Source organism: Pelobates fuscus, chromosome 2, assembly GCF_036172605.1.
Source record: "Pelobates fuscus isolate aPelFus1 chromosome 2, aPelFus1.pri, whole genome shotgun sequence".
In the NCBI taxonomy this organism is placed as follows: domain Eukaryota; kingdom Metazoa; phylum Chordata; class Amphibia; order Anura; family Pelobatidae; genus Pelobates; species Pelobates fuscus.
Window position 1 is genome coordinate 95,273,577 of NC_086318.1, and position 14,019 is coordinate 95,287,595.

Sequence of the window (14,019 nt, forward strand, 5' to 3'; positions counted from 1 at the left end):
AGTAAAATTCTAAAAAAGTTAAGGATATGTACGTTCTTACATTATTGACATTACAGGAATACATGAGTCTGCTCTGTACAAACATTACTTTATGGAGTGTTGCACTTGAGTAGTTTGCTTGTCCATTAAATAAGTGTCCTTGATTTTATCTATGAACATTTTCATAGGAGGAGCTTTATCTTTCCTCCAATGTTGAGCTAATGTTCGTCTGGCTGCTAAGGTTAATTTATTGTGCAGTTTGCGGGTGTGTGTGCGAAGACCAACAACTGCCCTTGAGAGTATGAAGGACCAAGGGCAGTTGATGGTCCATGGGTCTAGAAAGTACTTCAGAAATCATATCTCTAACCTGTTCCCAGTATGATTTCAACCCAGGGCACGATTACCAGTTAAATATGTTGCTTTGTTTCCACAACCCATCTAGCACAAGTCATCTGTGGCTCTTCCCATCCATTAGTTATTTATTGTTTGAACATTTTAAAAGTAAAATATAGATTCATGCACGTTATAAGAATGCTATAATTTTGTTAGAATTAACACCAAACATACTCTATAATACTGACACTGTACAAAAATATCACCTTATATTTGGATGTGTAGACTGAATCATGAAAGGGAATTTGGGGCACTTTACGACAGGTTGATACAACAAAAACTGCATTAAACTCATCTGGACTACTATTGAGTGTGCCACTCACTTTGACATCTACTGAGGTTACCAGCATGAAATGACAAATGTCCTACACTCATTACAAGGATAAATTAAATTATGTGAATTTCAAATTTAAAGAAAAACTGTCACCTCAATACTATTTTTTCATATTTTGAGCATTTCATCAAGTATTAAAGGGAAATGGATTTTTAAACATAGAAATATAGAATGTGACGGCAGATCAGAACCATTCGGCCCATCTAGTCTTCCTATTAATACATTTTTGTTAATTAAGTATATGTAAAAAAATGAAAACACATTAATATGTGCTTGTTTGGTTTGCTGGGTCTATGTCACATAGTAATTTACCCCCACCATGGCATACCATTTGTAAACATATAGTTGTAACCAAAATTCTTCAAACCCATTGAAAATCATGATTATTGTCAAAATTTACAGGCTTTCAGCTGTTTGCAATGAACAAATCTAACAAAAGCTATTGAAATAGCTCAAAACAACAAATGCTTCAAGTGGTTTCCCCAAATTCAACTGAAATGCAACTTATGTTGCATCATAAGTAACTCCTCTCTTGTAGCAGACTCTACACTTTTTCTGGGGTGCCTTTTTGTAGGTTGTGAGGGGGATTCTGCTAGGGAAGTATCTTTCTCAAAATCGTTGGACATCTTCAGATTGCAATGGCAAAGGATTAGGGGGCTGGTGAAATAAAATGTCGGACAAAAGCTTCAAAGTGAACTCCAAGAACTTGTATTACTCCCCTGTGGCTGCTTTTTGTACAGTATTTAGGAATTAGACATTGCTATCTGGACAAGGTAGGTGGCAACTTTTTATATCACGTCTTTGTTTTATGGTGAACCAGATATAGCTGAATACATTAGTCAGCCAAATCTACTTCCCCATATGCTTATTGTATTCAATAATGCACTTTAGCTGCTTTATTTGTGCTTTGTTCTTTATTTGTGCTTTGCTTTTTTGGACCGACACTGGCACTGTGCTCTCTGCATGAAGTGTGGACAACATGTACACATGTTTCTTTCCATGTAACTAAGGGCCAGCACCTCTTCATTTTGCAAAGCATTTGTTGTGCTTTGCTGTTTTTGCCTGCAGTCAGCTAATGGGGGAAACCTTTCTGGTTCTTCTGCATTGTGACACTTTGGGTGTTAAAGTAAAATACATTTTAAATAAGTCTATGGTTGCATAAAAAATATCTAGCCATAGATGACACCTATTAATCGTTAATGGAAGGAGGAGACACCAAACAATTTTGCCATTTGTTCCCGCAGTATTAGGGCAGCCTGTTGGATCTAGTTGACCATCTTTTCCTGCATAAATGCAAAATGCCTAGAACACCATCACCAGAAGTTAGGGGCTTTACATTTGACTCAGTAAGTGTCTCACTGTCAGATAGATCAAAGGAGTCTCCTATGATTCAAACTTCAGCAGGGTGTAAGCCCCCTCCACTGTTTAGTAAGAGGCCATGGCGAATTTTTAACCCCTTCCCAACCTCGGACGTACCAGGTACGTCCCACAAGAAATGATCGTTAATGACCTCGGACATACCTGATACGTCCGATAGTAAATCCCCACTTACCTGATCGCTGGCTATCCCCTGCCGGTGATCGCAATCCTGGGGTCTGCCTGGGAGCTCAGACAGACCCCCTCTGCCCGATCTGGCCCTCCCGTTCCATGTAACCAGCTTGTGCAGTACCTGCCTGTCTGAGCTCTTAGGCAGTCCCCCTAATGCTTGTACAAAAGTTAGTGAAAGTTATTAAAAAGTTTAAAAAAGTATTAATATTAAAATACACTTAGAATAACATTAATTATAAATATATATAATTATAATTTTATATATATATATAATTATTTTATTTGTATTTATAACGTAATTCTAAATGTTTTTTGAATTAAATATATATGTATAACAATATCAAAATACAGTTAGAACAAATTTAAACCGGTATATATTTTTTTATTCAATTTATTTATTGATAATTTTATATATATATATATATATATATATATATATATATATATATATATATATATATATATAAAATAATCAATAAATAAATTGAAAAAAAAATTATATAAAAAATTATATAAAAAATATATATGTATAACAATATCAAAATACAGTTAGAACAAATTTAAACCGGTATATAATTTGTTTTTCAATTTATTTATTGATTATTTTATATATATATATATATATATATATAAAATAATCAATAAATAAATTGAAAAAAAAATTATATACCGGTTTAAATTTGTTCTAACTGTATTTTGATATTGTTATACATATATATTTAATTCAAAAAACATTTAGAATAGAATAAATACAAATAAAATAATTTTTTCCTTACCTGCTTGCTTGACACACAATCTCTGAACAAACCCCCTAATTCCCACTTCCACACACTGAACCCTACACCCAAAACTTTAAAAAGATAATGAATAAATGATTGCATTATAAAACGCCACAAACAGCACTAAAAGGGTTATTTATTTATTTATTATTTTTTTAAACTAAAGAACTATAAAAAAGTTCAGGAATGAACAAATTAGGTAAAAAAGGTCAAATTTAACCAAAAGGTTGACACCCTTGCCCCCCCCCCCCCCCTAAAAAAATCAAAGCAGTACTAGTGTACTGGTCACTCTGATCATAGTATTAACACTGTGATCAACAGTAAAAGGGTTAAATAAAACATAAACAAAAACAACTAACAATCTGGAACACAGCCAGCAATGATCTCTCTGCCTTTCTCGCCTCAGATCAAAGTGAGGTAATAGAGAGGCAGAATACGTCACACAACAGCAATCATGTTTGATTGGCTGCTGGGAGACTGCCTGGGTTGTCAGATAGTCTCCACAATTCAATCTGGCAAGGTGAGTATAATTTGGGGGGCTGCAGGGGCACAGACGTTAGGACGTTTCATTACACCCTAATGTTGTTGCTCAATGATCTGCAGTGTAGGCGTTAAATCACTTTTGTTTATGCTTATGTAGCTCTAGCCACACCTCCCCTGACTGTAACTCACACAGCCTCCATGAATTTTTTTTTCTATTTTCAATCAGATCTTACAGCACAGTGTGTTTACATTATACATATACATCTCCTGGACTGTTAATTGAACTTTAATCACGCACAGGAGTTTCCTTCAGGCTTTTAACAGAGCAGGAGATAAACAATTCTAAATTAAACACACTGTGCAAGGAAAATTAAACATTTAATTTTTCTTTACAGGAAATGTGTGGGGAAAATGTGTAGGTCGCATGTGGGGAGGTGTGACTAGAGCTGCGTTAACAAAGTGATGTAACTCCTAAATAGTTGAGCAGCTAACTTCTAAATAATTGAGTAGTTAGATTGCAGGGGCATGATCTACACTAAAACCACTCCATTAAGTAAAAGTTGTTTTGGTGCTTATAGTGCCCCATCACTTTAGCATAGGACTCGTTGAAGAGGTTTGCTTTGATTTTGGCAGGCAAGCTTACACTTTAATAGTCATCGCAGTGGTACAAAAAAAACCCTATTATTTAATTGTGCATAAGGATGCGGTATAATACTCAGGTAATGTTTTTTTATGTATATGTATGTTTTTAAACTTATTAAGACAGTATCAATTGCTGCTTCCCAAACTTAGTGTCATAAAAATACCCCTCGCTGTCTCAAAGATGGTGCCATTATATGCTCTTACATCAATGTCGTCATCAAACACATGTGCATTGTATTTGTAAACACATTTACAGTTACTCAACTGATTAAATCATATCTCCATTAGTCATGTTTGTTAGTAGAAAACATACATGGTCCCACTTGCAATATTAAGTGCTTGATTGCCAAGAATAAAAACCACAGGAAAAATCTAATGGAATTTTACAGAAAGAAACATGATGGAGCACACTAATTATTAAAATGACAGGAAGAAAATACAATTGAATAGTAACTCAAAACACAAACAAACAAAACACACCACGAGCATGTTAATGCAAGAAAAAAAGGAAACAAAAAGTGAAAAATAGACCAAAAACTTACAATGATATGATCTGAATGTTAGTTAAAATCCAGTTGCAATCTCTAGAAGGGGAGTAATCTGAAAGGTATTTTATAACCAAAACACAGAGACATTGCAAATACGGATATTTAATATAGTGCAAGCACAAAGGTGGACTACTACTACAGAATAAAGGCACGTGGGTGCTAATCAATGTACTTTACAAAACATCTAACACTATGAAACAATGAAAATGCTATCTTACCTGCTTTTTACTGTCCAAATGTTTAATCATATCCACTTCTTCTTCATTTTCTGGAAACACTTTGAATACCTTATCACTGCAAAGGAAATATGTAATATATTTATATAATTATTAATATAAGAATCATTTAACCAGTAAAGTGTCAAGTGGTTAACAAATAATTTATCAAAAACTATTGGAAAGATAGCTATGTTAGTTACTTGTCATAAGGTCGAAGGGTTGGAACACACAAAACCGATATAACCAAGAGGCAAAGTATTAGGAGCTTCAGCTTCTTATCTCTCCAGTCCATGTGATTTATCTTCTGAACATCGCGCCCGTTTAGTTCAGTCAATTCCCGAATAAGCTTTCCAGTGCAAAATTTCATCTGAGCATATGCTGCACAAATTAGGCTGTCCTGAAATAGTTTTTAATTTTCAGAAAAAATAGTTTGGCCAAACTAATTTTTTTTTTTCCATGCACAAGTCCATTTATTACTATTTTAATTTGTGTCATGCTCATTTTCTCTCCAATAAAGTGGGTATTGTGAAGACTTACTACATTATTCCTTAAACTAACAAACATCATGAATTGACCAGGAAACTGCAAAATATAGATCAAAACAGAAAAACTGGAAAATTCTGCATTTCAGCAGTTTGCATATTGTGACCTAAAACTTTAAAGTCCTGGGTCAAACAAGTCCCTGTTTAGTGAACAACCCTGAAAGTATGTGCTCAGAATTTTGATCAACTATATTCTCTTGTGTCCACATGAGGTCACTGTTGATACAATTTAGTTTGTATTATTATATTTCTTATATTGATAATACTGCACAAATATACTGTAAATTTATTGGGGGGTGGGGGGCTCAACAAATGGCTCAAGTTCTACTCAAACTTAGTACAACTTGTATGCAAAACTGGAAAAGTTCCTCTTTGAGCAAGACTCAGTACCCTTCTTAGGATGCATCATCTCAGGTAATGGGTTTGAAGTGGGCCCCATAAAGCTCTCAAAAATATTGAATCATTTAAAAAACCTTATCTAAAAATATTAACAAACTTAGATTTAATATTTTAGACACACTTTTAAAATATTTTTTTAAAAATATTGAAATATAAAAAACTATATCATAAAAGTACACAATATACCAAAACTCAAAAGTATGTCAATATACCAAAAATCTAAATGTTCACAAAATTAAAATATTTTTTATATTATTAACTAATTTTAAAAGCGTATCCAAAACTATTAAATCATTGGAAACCATTATCTAATAATACTAGGTCAAGGCTATAGTTTCTTCACATGTGTCTGACTTGAGATTCATAGAGTGGGTTCCACACACTATTTCTCTCAATGCCCTCAATGACTCTCTCAACCTCTCATCTGCCTAAAACATCCTCATACTGCACAGAGGAAGGAGATCAGGGATCAGTGTTGGACATGAAAGTCCCATCTTCAGGGTTAAATCATTGCAAAAGAAGGTGCCTGGACCCTCCTGTTTTCAATGTATTTGTGAGCCCGTTCTATAAGGGTGTAATGTTAAGCATTGGGGATTATTTGCACTTGATACTATCTACACTTTACATGTGGTATTTGCATCGTTGTGTGTTTGGATACTGTTTTATATACTTTGAAGATGGTGGGAGTTGGTCCTCACAGTAGACTGCACTTTTACTAATTAGTAGTGGTTTATACACATGTACCTTTTGGTACATATTGTCATTGCATTGTCATTCTCACTGAAACAACTGTAACCAAAACAAATTAATTCAGTTCCCCAGACCCTACTAACATGCCTCTGCATAGATACATTTCACTTAGCAAAAGAAGACAATGTTCAAAGAAACAATGAACACATTTAAAACAATAAACGTGTCAAATGCATATAAACCTCGCTAAACTGCAGCTGAAACTCATTAAAGTGCAATGTTAGAACCAATATTACGACCTCTATCAGATAATTTGTCACTTACTAATTCAAACCATCACATATGCCTGTATTTATTCCAATCAAGAATTATAATTATTTTTTTTATTCTTTTATTTCATGACAGACAATGACAGACATAGTCAAAGCAATATATTTCACCATGGTGTGTTTTTTACATATAGTACCCATATAATACCCATTCTTAATTTTCTCCAACAAAACTAACAAAAAGTAAAATTCTAAAAAAGTTAAGGATATGTACGTTCTTACATTATTGACATTACAGGAATACATGAGTCTGCTCTGTACAAACATTACTTTATGGAGTGTTGCAGTTGAGTAGTTTGCTTGTCCATTAAATAAGTGTCCTTGATTTTATCTATGAACATTTTCATAGGAGGAGCTTTATCTTTCCTCCAATGTTGAGCTAATGTTCGTCTGGCTGCTAAGGTTAATTTATTGTGCAGTTTGCGGGTGTGTGTGCGAAGACCAACAACTGCCCTTGAGAGTATGAAGGACCAAGGGCAGTTGATGGTCCATGGGTCTATAAAGTACTTCAGAAATCATATCTCTAACCTGTTCCCAGTACGATTTCAACCCAAGGCACGATTACCAGTTAAATATGTTGCTTTGTTTCCACAACCCATCTAGCACAAGTCATCTGTGGCTCTTCCCATCCATTAGTTATTTATTGTTTGAACATTTTAAAAGTAAAATATAGATTCATGCACGTTATAAGAATGCTATAATTCTGTTAGAATTAACACCAAACATACTCTATAATACTGACACTGTACAAAAATATCACCTTATATTTGGATGTGTAGACTGAATCATGACAGGGAATTTGGGGCACATTACGACAGGTTGATACAACAAAAACTGCATTAAACTCATCTGGACTACTATTGAGTGTGCCACTCACTTTGACATCTGCTGAGGTTACCAGCATGAAATGACAAATGTCCTACACACATTACAAGGATAAATTAAATTATGTGAATTTCAAATTAAAAGAAAAACTGTCACCTCAATACTATTTTTTCATATTTTGAGCATTTCATCAAGTATTAAAGGGAAATGGATTTTTAAACATAGAAATATAGAATGTGACGGCAGATCAGAACCATTCGTCCCATCTAGTCTTCCTATTAACACATTTTTGTTAATTAAGTATATGTAAAAAAATGAAAACACATTGAAATGTGCTTGTTTGGTTTGCTGGGTCTATGTCACATAGTGATTTACCCCCACCATGGCATACCATTTGTAAACATATAGTTGTAACCAAAATTCTTCAAACTCATTGAAAATCATGATTATTGTCAACATTTACAGACTTTCAGCTGTTTGCAATGAACAAATCTAACAAAAGTTATTGAAATAGCTCAAAACAACAAATTCAAGTGGTTTCCCCAAATTCAACTGAAATGCAACTTATGTTGCATCATAAGTAACTCCTCTCTTGTAGCAGACTCTACACTTTTTCTGGGGTGCCTTTTTGTAGGTTGTGAGGGGGATTCTGCTAGGGAAGTATCTTTCTCAAAATCGTTGGACATCTTCAGATTGCAATGGCAAAGGATTAGAGGGCTGGAGAAATAAAATGTCGGGCAAAAGCTTCAAAGTGAACTCCAAGAACTTGTATTACTCCCCTGTGGCTGCTTTTGGTACAGTATTTAGGAATTAGACATTGCTATCTTGACAAGGTAGGTGGCAACTTTTTTACATCACGTCTTTGTTTTATGGTGAACCAGATATAGCTGAATACATTAGTCAGACAAATCTACTTCCCCATATGCTTATTGTATTCAATAATGCACTTTAGCTTCTTTATTTGTGCTTTGTTCTTTATTTGTGCTTTGCTTTTTTGGACCGACACTGGCACTGTGCTCTGTGCATGAAGTGTGGACAACATGTACACATGTTTCTGTCCATGTAACTAAGGGCCAGCACCTCTTCATTTCGCAAGGCATTTGTTGTGCTTTGCTGTTTTTGCCTGCAGTCAGCTAATGGGGGAAACCTTTCTGGTTCTTCTGCATTGTGACACTTTGGGTGTTAAAGTAAAATACATTTTAAATAAGTCTATGGTTGCATAAAAAATATCTAGCCATAGATGACACCTATTAATCATTAATGGAAGGAGGAGACACCAAACAATTTTGCCATTTGTTCCCGCAGTATTAGGGCAGCCTGTTGTATCTAGTTGACCATCTTTTCCTGCATAAATGCAAAATGCCTAGAACACCATCACCAAAAGTTATGGGCTTTAAATTTGACTCAGTAAGTGTCTCACTGTCAGATAGATCAAAGGAGTCTCCTATGATTCAAAATTCAGCAGGGTTTAAGCCCCCTCCACTGTTTAGTAAGAGGCCATGGCGACTAACCCCTTCCCAACCTCGGACGTACCAGGTACGTCCCACAAGAAATGATCGTTAATGACCTCGGACATACCTGATACGTCCGATAGTAAATCCCCACTTACCTGATCGCTGGCTATCCCCTGCCAGTGATCGCAATCCTGGGGTCTGCCTGGGAGCTCAGACAGACCCCCTCTGCCCGATCCGGCCCTCCCGTGCCATGTAACCAGCTTGTGCAGTACCTGCCTGTCTGAGCTCTTAGGCAGTCCCCCTAATGCTTGTACAAAAGTTATAAAAGTTAGTGAAAGTTATTAAAAAGTTTAAAAAAGTATTAATATTAAAATACACTTAGAATAACGTTAATTATAAATATATATAATTATAATTATATATATATATAATTATTTTATTTGTATTTATAACGTCATTCTAAATGTTTTTTGAATTAAATATATATGTATAACAATATCAAAATACAGTTAGAACAAATTTAAACCGGTATATAATTTTTTTTCAATTTATTTATTGATTATTAAATATATATATATATATATATATAAAATAATCAATAAATAAATTGAAAAAAAATTATATAAAAAATTATATAAAAAAATATATATGTATAACAATATCAAAATACAGTTAGAACAAATTTAAACCGGTATATAATTTTTTTTTCAATTTATTTATTGATTATTTTATATATATTTATATATATATATATATATATTTTTTTTATATATATATATATATATATATATATATATATATATATATATAACATTTTATATATTTTTTATATATATATATATAAAATAATCAATAAATAAATTGAAAAAAAATTATATACCGGTTTAAATTTGTTCTAACTGTATTTTGATATTGTTATACATATATATTTAATTCAAAAAACATTTAGAATGACGTTATAAATACAAATAAAATAATTTTTTCCCTACCTGCTTGCCTGACACACAATCTCTGAACAAACCCCCTAATTCCCACCTCCACACACTGAACCCTACACCCAAAACTTTAAAAAGATAATGAATGAATGAATGATTGCATTATAAAACGCCACAATCAGCACTAAAAGGGTTATTTATTTATTTATTATTATTTTTTAAACTAAAGAACTATAAAAAAGTTCAGGAATGAACAAATTAGGTAAAAAAGGTCAAATTTAACCAAAAGGTTGACACCCTTGCCCCCCCCCCCTAAAAAAATCAAAGCAGTACTAGTGTACTGGTCACTCTGATCATAGTATTAACACTGTGATCAACAGTAAAAGGGTTAAATAAAACATAAACAAAAACAACTAACAATCTGGAACACAGCCAGCAATGATCTCTCTGCCTTTCTCGCCTCAGATCAAAGTGAGGTAATAGAGAGGCAGAATACGTCACACAACCGCAATTATGTGGGATTGGCTGCTGGGAGACTGCCTGGGTTGTCAGATAGTCTCCCCAATTCAATCTGGCAAGGTGAGTATAATTTGGGGGGGCTGCAGGAGCACAGACGTTAGGACGTTTCATTACACCCTAATGTTGTTAAAGCCCATGCCGTTAGGGACATAATGACACGTCCTAATGGCGCGAATGGGTTAAAGTTAAAATTTACCAAACTGTGAGCTTTCAGCTCAGCTACACTTGCTTTAAATTTGAAACTCACTTTGAGTTGTTACGTTAGTAAATAGCCCTAGGTATGTCATTTTTTTCTATATTCAGTTAATATGTTTAAATGAGATTATTTTACCAGTTATTTAAGTTTATGTTTATATCATATTGGGACAATATATTTTAGAGAGAGGTTTCATTTGAATAAACATTATTATTGGCCTTTAAAGCGCTAACATGTAGTGCAAATATCACGTTGTATCTTTGATATTGTGTGCATCAAACTATAATATAATTACACAAATCTGTGCCTGGATCTTATAAGAAGATATTTTTCTAAATCATGAACCTTAGACGGGAATGCTACCACAATCATTTAATGACTGCAAAAACTGAATGCTCGAGGCCACAATTTTAATAATTACCTCCTTCCAAATTCTGGCACAGTATCCAAAGTTACAACCGCTGTAAAAACTAATAAATCCATTTTATATTGCTGGAATGTACGAAGGAATTTATTTGATATAGATCTCAGAGTTCCAATGACTAGTTAGGGGATGTTGCTATGATTTTACTTTTTAGGAATTTCAGTTAAAGTTCCCTGTTTTTATGATGTATTGTTAATAGAGAGTATAAAAAAAGTTAGCTAAACTATTTATTTTTATTTTTTTATCTCGAAAAAGCCACGAATGGTCACAATATAGTTTTAGCTTGCGTCTGAAAGTGTCATCCCATGTTTGTGTTGATAACCTAGTTTAGATTACGATGACATACTAATTATACAGCACAGTGGTTTTGCTGTAGTTGCAATGTTTTAATGTAATGGTATGAAATGTTAATACATCATAGCTTAAATGTAGCAAGAGTGTATTTTATAAATATAGGATCAGGTAATATACAAAAGATACAGGTAAAAGTATGGTGCTAAATATTTCTAAAAATGGATATATACCGTAATTACAAACAGTGACGATAGCTGCTCTCTATAATGTGAAAAAGCGCAAAACAAATACAAATAAAGTGTGCTGTGCCTTTAAAAATATTTAAATAATCCAAATTATTTAAGTGCAAATAAACAAACCTTTGAAGTTTACATACAAATATGTAATACAATAACACATGAGAAATACATAAGACATATTTTGTGTAACTGCGCAAAAAACTGAATGCTACCACAAAAACTTCAAATGCTAATCCGAGTACAGAAGGGTGTACTGTTTGTAAAACTAAACTTAAAGTTTTCTCTTCAATACTCATAATTTTATTTACGTGTCTGACGTTATGTCTCGGTGGTACATAAAACAAGCTTAAATATGGCTAAAATCTACATTTATGCATTACTATCAAATAACTATTGCAATGTCTCACTTTTTCCTTATTCCTATAAATGAAAAAAAGTGACAAGCCAGACGAAATATTTGAAAATAGTTCAAATAATATAATATATTTTAGTGTTCCAAAGTAGTTAAATGCTAGATTTTTGCTTCCTTTGTTATGGAGATGCTAGTACTTTAAATCCTCGGAATAATGTCTCTCAAGCTTTCTTAGAAAAATCAACTTATTAAAAACAATAATATGTGACAACGGAACATTGTCTCCACTACTAATAATATTACACAGTAAATATAGCTGATGGGTATCAGGTGGAGGACCAACACGATGACCTTCTGGATGTCAGCTTGTCTTGAAAGCATGCATAATGGTAATGTTGCAGTAAAACTGCAGTTTTTTTTAAATTACTTTACCAATAATTTTTAAATCCCCTTTACTTTTTTATCTATGGATTTGAGAAGTTCTACATTTTGTGGTGCTACCTGAAACATTGTATGCATTTAAATGAATACCTATAAATAAATACATTCATAAATAAACATATTCTTCTCTTTATTCTGTTGAACAATCTGAATTGGACAAAAAATATTCAGAAATTGTGATGATCGACTACAAGAATTAATATGGGACATATATCCACAAAGAAAACGTATTGGTGGATGTGTGTTTGTCTCTTTTCCAGTTTGATACAGACCTGGGGGAATGTACCTGCTGCCTTCTAACACCATACTTACTAAGTTGGCCTGAAGTGGTTATGGTGCTTATTTAACCCATATTTGTGCCTTACATTGAGAAGTAAATTGGAAAGAGCATGTATATAATGATTTCTAGACTTGGAGATTTGTTTTGACCCAAACTGCAAATTGTCTCCATATGGGCCAAGCGGGTGATCAATAGAATTCTGGATAGTGGGCTGAAATGTAGGGAACCAACCGAAACGTGCAATGTTTGTTTTGATTTGTGATTCTAAATTCTGGCACCAAAAAAGACATGATTGATGGGAAAAAGATGTTTAATGAGTAGGGGACAGTCACTTAATGTTGATTTTATTCACAGATCGGCATGCACAAGTCTAGTTATTTAATTATTTTCTCAATAAATTAATTCAACACAAGTATAAAATATTATGCTTCACCAAAAAATAGCATAAATAATAACTTCAACAAAATAAGATACACATTTCATATAGTAAACTGTCTGTCTCAAACATTGCTTTGCTTGCTCTGCTGTGTACTAGGCACTATGAAATGCATACTAGGAAGAGAATAGCTGGATATAGCAATGGATGTATAAGTGAGGTTAACTTTTGTGGTTCAAATTTAGATAATTAATAAGTCAGAATTGTGTAATACAACAAGATAAATATTAAATCCAAATGTTTAGGAAGCTGTATGGAAAGTTACTAGTTCTATGGTGTTCAAAATATGAGGTATTGTGACAAAGTCTGTTCGGGTACCAGGATGTGTCTCAAAGGTGGTTCACAAATAGTGTTGAAAAATACAAATTAAAGTTAGCTATATAAACTTTCTAAATAGGTGCATAGTCTTAGGTGCATGGTAAAAAAAATAGGGAATTTATTTGGATCATTAAGAAAGATAAAAATTTAAAATTCCAAAAAGTTGAAAGGCTAAGTTAAATAGGTATTAGGAATAGGGACAGCCCTGTTATACCCTGCAGTGCATTCTGTGATAAGCTTTATGCGAGTCAAGAGTGTATAGTAGTTGTTGGGTTAGTTTGGAGATGTGGATGAAATTGACAAAGACAAAGTCAAAAGTAATATCATTTGGATAATAGTTCCTTAAAATCTTAATGAGTGCCTTTTCTCTAACACTCGTGAGTAACGTAGGGCATTGGAGAATATGAGAGATATCAACTGTT